Below are 13,270 nucleotides of genomic sequence, written 5' to 3'. Positions count from 1 at the left end.
GGAGTCTAAACTTGATCAGAGACAGAAACACAGCTAGCCGGTGTTCACGAAGAGCCCACGTACACTTAACGGAATGGCAGTGGGCGTGAAAATACTGCCCATACCCGAACTGTGCTCCCTGAGGCCATCTGATACACCTAGGGTGCCTCAGGGTAGGAAGTCCCAGAAACCACATGTAATTTCTGACCACATTCTTCAGCTTTTCTTGGCACGAAAAAGGCAAGGGTCATGCCAGAATGGCTTTACATCGCTCACAGCGAAGACCAGTCTTGCCCACAGTAGATTCTCAATACATACTTACATGATCAATGGACTGTCCTTTTCGGGGCAGACTAGGATGGTCAGAGATGCCACAGTTGAACCTGGCTAGTAGACCTAACTGTGCAAGAATAGACCACAGGAGATGGGGCAGCTGAGAATGGGGTAGCAGGCTGGAAGGAGCTGGGGTAGAATTTTTTCCTGACCCCAGCGGTGATCAGCTTATGCCCTGAAGCAGAAGGATTAATAACCAGGGTAATTTTATCCCAGTCAGAATGTAACTACAGATGTGGGGCTTAATGGGCGAAACAGCTAATCCCTTCTCCATTTGGCTCACTTATGAAATACTGCGAAATACGATGCCTGGGACTATCAAAGCACGATTTCCTGCTAGGCCTGCTTCGTGGTGCAGCCCCACTCTCCTGGGCGAGAGGGCAGCTGTCTGTGGACAGTCGTCTGGTCTCCTGACTATTGGATGGACTGACGTTGCCATTGGCTGAGAGTGGAGGGGAAAGGAAGAGGCGTGTGTGTGTGTGTGTGTGTGTGTGTGTGTGTGTGTGTCTGTCTGTCTGTGGACCTGGGGAAGGGAGGGTGGAGATGAAGGAAAATGTCAGGTGTTGGAGCGGGAGGGTGCACGGAGAGGCTGGAGTAATAAAAGACTTGGAAAAGATTCATTGCAACCCCAATTCCCGAAGGCTAGAGGCACGGGGAGGCAACAGGAGCAGGGCGTGAGGCTAAGGGGGCGCACCTGGGTGTACACGTGGCCCAGATCAGAGCCAGCACGCTTCAGGGATTTGCAGCATCGTCAAAGTGGGAGGCTCTAAAGCCAGGGGATTCAATCAAAGAGCTGCTGCTGATGGAGCAAAGATGAAACGGTTTACCGGCTAGCCAGTGAAACGCTTGGAGTTTTTCCCCGGGCAACCAGCCTGAGGCGAGTAACAGGAGACAGGGTTGATGCTGAGGTCTGGGAGTCCATTGCGGCGGCGGGACGGAGACATGCAAGGAGCCCCCAATGGGCATAAGGAGTGGGCGGGGCCCGGGCAATAGGGCGTGGCCTAGCGCCGAGAACTCTGGAAGGGACGTGCCCCCCTTTGCAGTCCCGTGGCCTAGCGCGGGGAATCGGGAAGGGGCGTGGCCCTCCCCGAGCTGGCGCCTGGGAGGCTCCCACCTGCCCACGGTTGCACGTGGCCGCCTGCCCCATCCCCCGCTACCCACAGCTGGTCTCTGCGCGCAGCCTCCTGCCGGGAGTGGCCAGCCTTGCACTTCATCCCCCGCTGGGGGCCGGGTGGTCGCCTCCCTAATGTCCCCGACTCCCCGACGCCTTACTGCGGGGTGCGCCCGGGGCGCGGGAACCCTGGGTCATTGACACCGACCGTCCTGGGCCCGGGCTCCGTCCCGGCGCTCCCAGTTCCCCCCCGCCTCTTCTTCGCCCCTCCCGTCTTTTCCGTCCCAGCCTGATGGAGCACATGAAGTTAAAGCTTCGGTCCAGACGTTTTAAGAAATGTCCCAGGATCCGTGGAAGTTGTTGAGGAAAAGCAGAGTCTCTGGCATCCCCATCCAACGCTCCCGAACCGGAGATAGCATGTGGCTGAGGGGTCGTGGTGGGCGGGCTGAAAGGTGAGAGTGACCGTGGCTTTTAATAAAATCTTACCAATTTTCCCCTTTCCCTCTTAAGTCCATAATTAATCCTCCCACTCCCCCCACCCCTCAAGCCCAAGGAATATGCAGACTAAAACTCCTTATCCCACAGGGCAAGGTTAACTCCCTAGAGTCCCCCTGCTCAGCGTGGAAGCCCAGGCAGGGCTGCACAGGCGAGGATTTCGCATCCCGGGCAGGCTTCGCGGTGGGAGGAACATCGCACATCGCCATGGCAATTCTTCCCGTGGGAATAAGGAACTTCTGAATGTGGAGCAAATTGGAAAGGGACCTTCCAAGCGCCAGCTGGGGCTCCAGGCAGGCCGGTAAGGGGAGGTGGTCTGCAGAGGGGGAGGGGATGGGTAGGCACAGCTGATCCCAACCCGCGTCCCTAAGCATGTAGCCAGAGCTCTGCGTGTTGCCTCAGAGTCAGATGGGGCCACACATGCGGAACACGTGATATGACATGCTCTCCCATGGCTGCCAGTTGGCAGATGTGTTTGCTGACTTGCTTAGAAGAGCCACTGCCAAGTATTGGCCTGGCTAAGTGGGACAGTTTCCTTCTGTGGGTCTGTACCAACCTCCCCTTGGTGGTGAGACTAATAGCTCCTGATGAGAGAACGAGTTTAAGCTATGGAATTACAGAATTCAGTTCTCTGGCGCTGAGGCCATTGATATCTCCTTAAATTTTGTTTCAAGTTTCAAGAGTTTTTAAAATCACAAGTCATATATATATATATATATATATATATACACACACACACACACACACACACACACGAAGATACATATGAAAAAATATGTAAATTCAGAAAGGTGTAAAGAAGAAAAGGAAAGTGATCCTCCACAACCCCCAATCCTTCTTCCCAGGCATAACCATTGTTAACATTTTGTTGTCATCCTTCCAGATTCTTCCTGTGCACATATAGCAATATGTAGGGGTATTTATATAAGCACCACAGATATGCAAAGCTGTCTAAAAATCGTCATTTCCAATGACAACACGGGATATACCATGATTTTTAAGATACTGGTATTGCTGGACATTAAGTGGCTTCCTAATATTACCCGTCTCTGTGATGATATGCATCTTTAGACATTTTTGCCCACCCGGTCTGTTAATTTTCTTAAGGTAAACTTCTAGAATTCTGCATCAAAGGGCAGAATTCCGGGTCAAAGGGCATGTGCATTTAAACTTTCAATGTATATTCCTGTAATCTGGGTCTGTGGATTTTGTAGGAGCCAGTGGGCTTTATTTTCTCCTCCGTGAGTAGTAGGAATCAAAGGGAAAGGTCCCTTATATACTGTTTCGGAGTTTGAATTCCCCTTGAAACAAAATGTGGAACAATTTGGGCATGAGTCGTATTTTTCAGAGGTGACCCAGAAAGCGCTCTGAGAGGTAAACTAATTGAATGGGTTATCGCTGGGGTGCTCGGAGGGACCAGGAGAACACTCCTCAGAACTGTCCTGCATTAGTGTCTGTGCGGCATCGCGTCTCCTGGTCGTCTTACTGTCCCCAGTGGTATTTGAAAAACGTCTGCAGGTAAATGCTAAGGGAAGCCACAGGGACACAGCTGGAAAACCTGCAGCCTCAGCCACAGAGGAATTACTACTCCTTTCCCCAAAGCCAAGCCAAGGGGTGAGGTCACTCCAGGACAAAATTGCATAATGGGTTAAGATTTGCATCAGTCCCTCCACCCTCTCTCCCTGTTCCCTAAACCATCTCTTGATGCCAGCCCCAGCTGGTCAAGGCTCCCAAGGCACAGCAAAGAGGTAGTTGGTCTTCTCCACAATTTAGAATGTTAGAAACAAGATTTTCTTATTTTTCCAGGCATATTAACATTTTAAGACAAAAACCAAAGGAATTGATGACTATGCTGGCAATTCAGGCACTGTGGCAGCTAAAGGTGTTTTTCTGGGGTAGCCCTAGGCCTGAGTTTGGTCTAGCAGAGAAATTCTGTGTGTCTTCTGAGCAGCAGGAGGTGAGAGGATGCAGGATGAAGGCAGAAGCAGAGTGGGAAGGAAGAAGCTGGTGATTTAGTTTCCTTGGATGGATGACACTCGGTGGCCTGTGCATTTTAGAAAATGAAGCATAAAAGAGGAAGTAGGGCTGTATTTGTGGCTGGAGGGAATGGAAAAGGAGAAGTGAGCCATTTGGGTGTATTACCTGAGGTCAGGAGTTTGAGACCAGCCTGGCCAACATGGCAAAACCCCATCTCTACTAAAAATACAAAAATTAGCCAGGCTTGATGGCAGATGGCTGTAGTCCCAGCTATGCAGGAGGCTGAGGCAGGAGAATCGCTTGTACCCAGGAGGTGGAGTTTACAGTGAGCTGAGATCATGCCACTGCACTCCAGCCTGCATGACAGTACAAGACTCCATCTCAAAAAAAAAAAAAGGCAAGCCACTGAGGCGAGAGAGGAGTGAGATGGGTTGTTAAGAGAGGACAAGGAGGCCAGGTGCAGTGGTTCATGCTTATAATTTCAGCTACTTGGGAACAGAGGTGGGAGGAGCGCTTGAGCACAGGAGTTCAAGACAATAGTGAGTCGTGATAGTGACACTCACTCCAACCTGGGTTACAGAGCAAGCCGCCATCTCTTAAAAAAAAAAAATTGAGTAGGAGAAGAGAACAAAGTAGGGCTCAGTCAGCTATCAACTACTCACTTCCATTCTGACAGTCTTGGCTTTCTATCTTCCTCTCTGGGCATTTCTGCTCAGAGTCCATTAGGGGTTCACTTTTTTCCTGCCTATCCCCTAACTGCTGACGCCACTTAGAGTTCTCCAGCTGCACATGCTCTCTGAGAGATCAGTACGCCGCCATGGCCTCTGCCGCTGTCACGCACAGATGATGCACAGATGGCTGGCCCAGCTTGGTCTCAGGAGCTCAGTTCCCACCCATCTAGAAGTTGGCAGAAATTGAGGCAGAAGGAGGAACGCTGGTGCACACGTTCCCTTTACCATGTGGGTTCTCTGGTTGTCTTCATATTTGAGAGCTGGTGTCCCCAATTAAGTTGTTAGCTGCTTGAGCCTGAGGGCTGTGACTTTTACTCTCCAACCGGCCACATGCAGTGACTGTCAGACACTGGCTGAGTTGACCCTGTAGGAGTTTCTCTACAGGAGTACCATCCTCAGGACATGACAAGGGGAGGTCTTGCATCTATGCAGAAACCTTTATTTTCATCAGCACAGCCTTTTTCAATGGTTCACAGCTGCTAATAACCATCTGCTCCCCACATCCAGCAGCCTCTTCCCAGTTCTCATTGTCCTTATTCTCTTGGCAGCATCTAGCACTGTTTCTGGTTCCACCGTCTTGAAACTTTCTTCTCTTGGCCTCCGTAACATCACACCCTCTGATGGTTCTTCTGTCCAAGGAGCTTTTGCCTTTCATCTCCTAAACATAGTTCTCCCTCAAGACTCCATCCTTCAGAGCAGCATGAAGCAGTGGAAAGAATGCAGGCTTTGGAGCCAGAGTGACTGTATTTGCTTCTGGGCTGCATCATTTATTAGCTGGGAGACCTCTCTGAGTCTCAGTGTTCTCAACTGTGAAAGGCGATGATCTTAAGTGTGTTAGGCTGCATTTTGTATTGCTATAAAGAAATACCTGACCCTGAGTAGGTTATAAAGGAAAGAGGTTTAATTGAGTCACAGTTCTGCGGACAGTACAAGCAGTGTGGTGCTGGCATCTACTTCTGGAGAGGGCCTCAGGAAGTTTACAATCATGGTGGAAGGCCAGTGGGAAGCAGAAATGTCACATGATGAGGGGAAGCAAGAGGTCAGGTGGTGTCACACCCTTGGAAATAACCAGATCTCATATGAACTCCCTTATCACCAAGGGGATAGTGTTAAGCCATTCATGAGGAGTCTACCCCCACGATCCAATCACCCCACCAGGTCCCACCTCCAGCACTAGGGATAAGCTTTCAACATGAGATTTGGAGGGGACAAATATCAAATGTTCAAGGAGGTTTGAAGATACTGTAGGTAAAAGGCTTGGCACAAGGGGATTGCTAAATGCATGGAGGTTCTAGGTGTTCTTGAGTGACTTTGCAAAAGATGACACAACCCCATGTTGACTTGCTGCTCACCTCAAGTGCAGCAATACCAGCTCTCCTTATCCATTCATCCATCCTTTTTTTTTTTTTTTCTGAGAAATGGTCATGCTCCGTCATCCAGACTGGAGTGATCATAGCTCACTGCAGCCTCAAACTCCTAGGCTCAAACAATCCTACCACCTCAGCCTCCCAAGTAGCTGGGACTACAGTTGTGCATCACCACGCTCAGCTATTTTTTTTAAGTTTTTTTTTTGAACAGATGGAGTCTCACTATGTTAGCCAGGCTGGTCTCCAACTCCTGGCCTTAAGCAATCCTCCTTCCTCAGTCTCCCAAACTGCTAGAATTAGAGGCATGAGCCACTGTGCACAGCCCATCCAGGCTTCTCTCCCACATCCTGTGCCTGTCTCTGTATATCTGCTCAGTGTTTCCACTTTTGATGTCCTGCCATGACCCCAGCATCAGCCTGCATGAACCAGCCTTTTTGTCTTTCCTCTAGAGCCTGTCCTGCCAGGATTTCCATGCTCCTCTTTCCCTGATGCTCCAGCTTGAAAACTTGCAGGCATCTTTAATTTAGCCACGTCCTTTGCCTTTTCCTTTTGGACAGGACATGGCTGAATTAAAGATGCCTCCAAGTATCACATAATTGGAAGTAAATAACTCTTCAGCATTTGCATAGCATTTCACAGACTTAAATGAAATATTGGTTGGTTGGTTGTTTGTTATTTTCTTCCCTTATTCCTTCCCGTCTTTAATGTTAAGCACAATTATCGGCATAAAGCAGGTTTTCGATACCTATTTTTGGATTGCATTGCAGCCTGGGCAATAGAGCAAGACTCCTGTTCTCTCTCCCCCTTTCTCTTTCTCTTTCTTTCTTAAAAAAAAAAAAAAAATGCCTCCAAGTAATGGTGCCTCCAAGTAATAGTGATTATCAACAGGGTGCCTCCCTGTACATTTCTGCCTTACTCTCAACTATATGGTAAAGTAGGCTGTCATACAAACGAGGCCTGGAGAGTCAAAAATCAGCCTGAGGAGAGAGTAGGCTTATCCCATTTCCTAGAGAGTCTCTCCATGGAATGACAGGCTGATAACTCAAAATGCTGGTCTCTTCACCCAAAAAGCTAACTAATAAGCCTCCCCTAATATCTCCCTTCAGCTCTCAGCCCTCTCTTGACTCCCCTTCACAAACCCCATTTGAAACTCATAGACTCTTCCAAGCTTGACGTACTCTCCCCTCTCTGGTTCCTCAGTCACTGCAGTGACACTTCCACCCCAACCACTGGAATGGCCTCAGCAAAGTCATTTGTGCCAAGTATACTTTGTAGCCCTCTCCACATGTGAGTCTGATTGAACCCTGCAGACAAACCCCTCTTTCTCAAAATACCCCTTGTTCTCTTAGTTTCTCTCCTAGATTTCATTCTGTTGTGGCTGTTCTGCCCTGGTGTCTTTTTTCAGCCTGTCACTTGAATTCTGATGAGCCTTGGGTTTTTCTTCTATGACGTCTTCTCTTATCAAACTACATCTTCTCTCTGGTTATCTCATTTCCTCCCATGGCATCCGTTACCACCAATATGTTCGTGCCTCCCAACTGTCTCCCTAGCCCAGATATTTCTTCTTAGCTTAAGGTCTTCATATCCATCTGACTGTGAAGTTCGGATCCTGGATCCACCACTTAGCTTTGGGTGACTGTGATGGTTGATTTTGTGTGTCAGCTCCTTGACTGGGACATGGGGTACCAAGACATTTGGTCAGACATTACTACCATCAGCCCCAGCCTTCAGAGAAAGTCACTATTTACTCAAACTGTTTGATGGTGCCTCTCTCCCCAGCACTGTCCTGAGCACCTTCATGAATATTTGTCCTCTAGGTTCTCTTCAGAAAAATAAAGTCAGGTCTTGAGTTTTCTAGTCTTACCCATCAGATTCGTTCCAGCACATCCACTTCTGTGGCCTTCGATCCCTTCTTCCATAATCAGGCATGATGATTCTGGCATTGTTTTTTCTCAGCTTCTAAGAGTCATCTCAGTAGCGTATTGGGACTTCCCTCTTTTGTGTTTCCCCCTAGGCCTTTGCCACGATGTTAAATCCATGTCACAGAAGAGTACTCCTGTACCAACAAACTTGTCCATTTTCAGAGTCTTTCCCCCTTGATGAGTACCCTAAGACCCACCCCAGGCATACTTGCGCAGTTCCTGCTAGCGCATACCGACCAACCCTGCAGCTCTTTCGGTACATAATTCTCCTCCTCTAGCTGGCAAAGCACTTGCCATGTGGGTGATCCTGGACTTAATTCGAGTTATTGACCTGGTGGCCAGGAAAAAAAAAATGGAGTGAGAAGATCCTCAGAGAGCAAGCATTGATCTGTAGGGCATTTGCCCTGTTTGAGGCTTCTTCTGATGTGGTGGAGTGAATCACTTCTGCAAACCCAAAAAGTGCAGGGACAATCAGGGACCTGCAAGGTTGTCCAAGTGCATCTACTCAGTAACCCTCATGCCACATCTCAGTCTCATGCAGTCCCTCTCAATCTGTATCAGGCCCTGACTTTAATGTAAGAGATTTGCTTTTATGAAAGGCTGGAGTTTGGCCGTCTGGTCGGTCTACCTTCTGGCTACAGGAGATGTTGTTTTGTTTGTTTAACACTGCCAAGGTAGCCTCTGTCTCTTACACTTTGCTTCGAATTGGTAACTGATTGCCCAGAGCCTGTCATTCTCTCTCTAATACATCAGTGATTCTCATCACTCCCGCAGTTCTTATAATTACGATTTGCCCTATACCTCTCAAATGCAAGAGATATCGCACAAACCAGTGCATCTCCTTTAACCTGTATCACCTTTCTTTCTTTCTAGATAGTGTGTCACTGTCACCAAGGCTAGAGTGCAGTGGTACAGTTACAGCTCACCTCAATCTCAAACTCCTGGGTTCAAGCAGTCCTCCTGCCTCAGCCTCCCAGGACTGCAGGTGCAAGCTATTAAGCCTGGCTAATTAAAAAATGCACACACAAAATTTGAGAGACAGGGTCTCACTGTATTACCCAGGCTGGTCTTGAACTCCTGGCCTCAGTCAATCTTCCTGCCTTAGCCTCTCAAGTAGCTAGAATTATAGGCATGAGCCACTGCACCCCGCTTAACCTGTAATCGCTTTCAGCTCATCACAGGTGCAAGTCTTAGCAGTTGTATTGCTAGATCAGGCTGAGGCCTTTCAATATTCCACTCTACCACCAACAGTGGGGTCCACATTGGCAGCTAGCTGGTAAGCAATCAACTCTGTAGTAACAACCTTTAGAATTTACTCTGAAGAATATTCTTGGAACCAACTGTCTTAGGGTAGGTTTCCTAAAAGCAGAGTCTGAGGCAGGGATTGGGGTGCCTGTGATTTACTGAGGGAGTGCACTTAGGAGAAAGGGAGTGAAAGGAGCAGATGGGCCAGGTGAATAACTTAAGCAGAGAGGTGATCTCGGCTGGAGTCCAGATACAGCCTGATTGCTCAGGGAGCTCTGGAGCATCACAGAGTCAGTCTCCCCTTGCAGCAAAGGAGCCAGCCCTTTGCACCCTCCTGGCAGTTGGTCATCAGCTGCAGTGTTGGCAGTGGGGGTGGGGGTTGTAACCTCCTGTGCAAGGCAGCTCCTGGCTCCTCTTTGGCTGAGGGCAATGCTCTGGTAGTTGGCAGATGGGTGTACTGGCCTGTAAAGTGATCTGGGCAGGGTACTTGCAACTCCTAAGATGATTTCAGTAAACAGCACCTTAGTCTGCCCGTTGCCCAAGCTAGAAACCTGGAACCATTTTTGTCTCCTTCCTTTATCCAACCCTCAGTCCAGTTAAGCTCTATAATACGTATTTAGTCTCCTAATAATTCCATTCACTTTTTTTCCTATCCTCATGGTCACTATCCAAGTTGACATTACCACCTTCTATTGTCTACGTTACTGTCACAGCTCCTAACTAACCTTGGGTTTATTATCTACGAGGTAGCCAAAGAAATCTTTCTAAGATCCCCATCTTCTCGTGGTACTTACTTTATTAACCCCTCAGGGCTCTACGTGGCTTGTCTGATCACTTCAAACTGCTTTATATGGCTTAAACCTCGGTTCTACTCATGATTCCTGGCACACCTCTTACTACCCACAACTTTAAGTAGCTGGACCAAGAGAGCTTCTTTTAGTTACTTGAATGTGCTGTGCCCTCTCTTGACCCTGTGTCTTTGCACGTACTTTTATTCTGCCTGCAACACATTTATACCTCTCCAGATTACCTCCCATTCATCTTCATCTGCCTAGTTATCATTTGCCACCACCACCGAGAAGCCCTCCTTACCCTTAGCCTTTTGATTCCTGTAGCCCCCATACTTCCATATCATTTCCTTCATTCCATGACATCATAATCTAGTCACCTATTCTAGTCATCACCGTAATCTAGTCACAGCACTATTTCTCCACCCTCCTCTTCCTCTCCTGTCCTCCGTGCCCCCATTATCTGTATTTCTTTACACAAGCTTCCTTCCATTTTCTCTCCTCTAGTAGTTTGGCAGTGATGTATCTGATTTCTACTCTTTAATGGTTTAGCACAAACCAGTCACTGCCTAACCTATTTGCTTTGTGGCAGCATGAGGCTTACATTACTTTTCATTGTATTGCCAGTGCCTGGTGTGTAGATGGAGCTTGATAGGTATTTATTATATGAACTAATAAATGAATACAAACATCCCACCTCCTCTTCTCCCTGCTGCTTTAGGTGCCAGCCCCAGTAACTATGCTCTGCATATAGTAAGTGCTTAATACATACTTATTGAATTCAGCAGTAAATTTAGTTTTGTCTGTTTGCATGACAGCTGTCCTGTCATGATTCAGGTTCTCAGCACCTGTGTCCAGAGTCAAGTTGTCGAGAGTGACATCAGCAAATGGCATGCTAGAAGGTTCCAAGTTCTCATTTTCCCATAGATACATCATAAAAAACAAAAGCAGAAACAAAATCTCAGAAGCTATCTTAAAAGAAAGCTATCTTTTAGGCCGGGCGCGGTGGCTCACGCCTATAATCCCAGCACTTTGGGAGGCTGAGGCAGGTGGATCACGAGGTCAAGATATCGAGACCATCCTGGTCAACATGGTGAAACCCCGTCTCTACTAAAGATGCAAAAAATTAGCTGGGCATGGTAGCGCGTGCCTGTAATCCCAGCTACTCAGGAGGCTGAGGCAGGAGAATTGCCTGAACCCAGGAGGCGGAGGTTGCAGTGAGCCGAGATCGCGCCATTCCACTCCAGCCTGGGTAACGAAAGTGAAACTCCGTCTCAAAAAAAAGAAAAGCTATCTTTCTTTTGGAAAGTATGTGAAGCTTTTACTCATCCTTGCCACATTCCCCCCAACACCCCTCAGCATAGTGGTGATTTTTTGGTCTTGAGCAGACAGCAGCCCAGTTCCCAATTACCCCCTTGAACAGGAGGAAGAAAACCTTGTTTTGAAATTATTGTGGGTTTCTGTTCTGAGTTGTCTGGGGGACACCTCAAGGAGTGGTGTAAGGTGCTAGTCTGTGTTCCACATAACTCAGAATGCGGAGGGGAAAATCAGCAGGCACTGCTTTTAAAAGCTACAAGGTCATCACAGACCCAGAGATACCTGAGGCAAGAAATTTTAGGTGGAGACATACAGTAGATCATCTAAGGCCTGGAGGAGAGGCTGGTGTTAAACTCTGGGGAATTAGTACATTCAACACTATTCATGTATACAGGAGAACTTAGGAACTCATGCACATGGCAAGGCAAGATCCATGCTTGGAAAAATCCTGAGAAGGTCTTAAGCTGTCACACTGCAGCCTGGGTAACAAGAGTGAAACTCTGTCTCAAAAAAAAAAAAAAAAAAAAAGAACCAAACAGGAAATCTGAAGCTTAAAAATACAATGATTAAAATGAAAATTTACCAGTGAAGTGCAGCAGCAGATTGGAGCAGATAGAAGGAAGAATTAGCAAACTTTAAGAGAAGATAATTGAAGATAGAGTCTGAGGAACAGGATCAAAGAAATGAAGAAAGGTGAACAAAGCACGAGAGTCTGGTGGGACACCGTGAAGTGGTTCAACGTAGGCGTTATGGAAGTCACACAAGAAAAGAGAGAATATCAGATTATTTGGAGAAATAATGGCTGAAAACTCTCCAGATTTGAAGAAAGACATGAATTTACAAATTAAAGGAGTGCAACAAACTCCAAGAAGAATAAATGTAAAAGATTTGTATTTAGATGTATTATAAGACACACATAGATAATAAAATGGTCACAAAAGTGAAGCAGGTTAACACATAGATTATCTCAGCACCAGTAACTATATATTATCTCACATAGTTACACTTTGGTGACAAGATCAGCTAAAATTTACTTATTTAACTAAAACCCTAATACAACAAATGTGTTAACTTTCACTCTCAAAATAATGTGCTGTTAAATAACCAATGGATCAAAGAAGAAATCAAAAGGGAAATCAGAAATACCTTGTTAATATCTGAAAATACTAAAAGTAATAGATGCAATGAAAGCAGTATTAAAAGGGATTTTTTTTTTTTGAGATAGCATCTAACTCTGTCCCCCAGGCTAGAGTCAGCTCACCGCAATTTCTGCCTCCTAGGTTCTAGCATGTCTCCTGCCTCAGCCTCTTGAGTAGCTGGGATTACAGGTGCCCACCATCACACCCAGCTAATTTTTGTATTTTTAGTGGAGATGGAGTTTCACCATGTTGGCCAGGCTGGTCTCGAACTCCTGACCTCAAGTGATCTGCCCATCTGGGCCTCCAAAAGTACTGGGATTACAGGCATGAGCCACAAAAGAGAAATTTGTAGCATAAATACACATATTAAAAAAGAAGACAGATCTCAAATCAATAATTTACAATAACTTTACACCATAAGTAATAAGAAAAGAAGAGTAAACTAAACCCAAATATAGTAGGAGGAGGGAAATAATAACAGCAGATATAAATAAAATAGAGAATAGAAAAATACTAGAGAAAATCAACAAAGTCAAAAGTTGGTTATTTAAAAACACCCATGTAATTGACAAACTTTTAGCTGGGTGGATTAAGGAAAAGAGAAAAGACTCAAATTACTAAAATCAGAAGTGAAAGTGGCATTACTACTGATATTACCAAAATAAAAAGGATTATAAGAGAATACTGTGAACAACTGTACACCAACAAATTGGATAAACTAAATGAAATGAACAAAATTTCTGTAAACACACATCTACCAAAACAACATCATGAAAGAATAGAAAATTTGAGAACTGTCTAGTAAGAGATGGAATCAGCAATCAGAAACTTCCCACCAAATAAAAGCCTTTGACAGATGATTTCAC

The 13,270-nt window shown here is 46.5% G+C and overlaps 1 long non-coding RNA gene across 1 annotated transcript in view; it reads left to right on the top strand.

Annotated features, from left to right (window-relative positions):
- Positions 1-1,351: 1,351 nt before the first annotated feature.
- The window catches only part of LOC128932561 (uncharacterized), a 124,338-nt gene continuing 112,419 nt past the window's right edge, over positions 1,352-13,270 (top strand). The window contains exons 1-2 of the long non-coding RNA XR_008482525.2: positions 1,352-1,875; positions 2,009-2,219. This is a non-coding gene — a long non-coding RNA (uncharacterized LOC128932561). The remainder of the gene's footprint in view (positions 1,876-2,008; positions 2,220-13,270) is intronic.

This window comes from Callithrix jacchus, chromosome 7, assembly GCF_049354715.1.
Source record: "Callithrix jacchus isolate 240 chromosome 7, calJac240_pri, whole genome shotgun sequence".
In the NCBI taxonomy this organism is placed as follows: Eukaryota; Metazoa; Chordata; class Mammalia; order Primates; family Cebidae; genus Callithrix; species Callithrix jacchus.
Note: the sequence above shows the minus strand (reverse complement) of the source record. Positions and strands in the feature narration are given on the sequence as shown.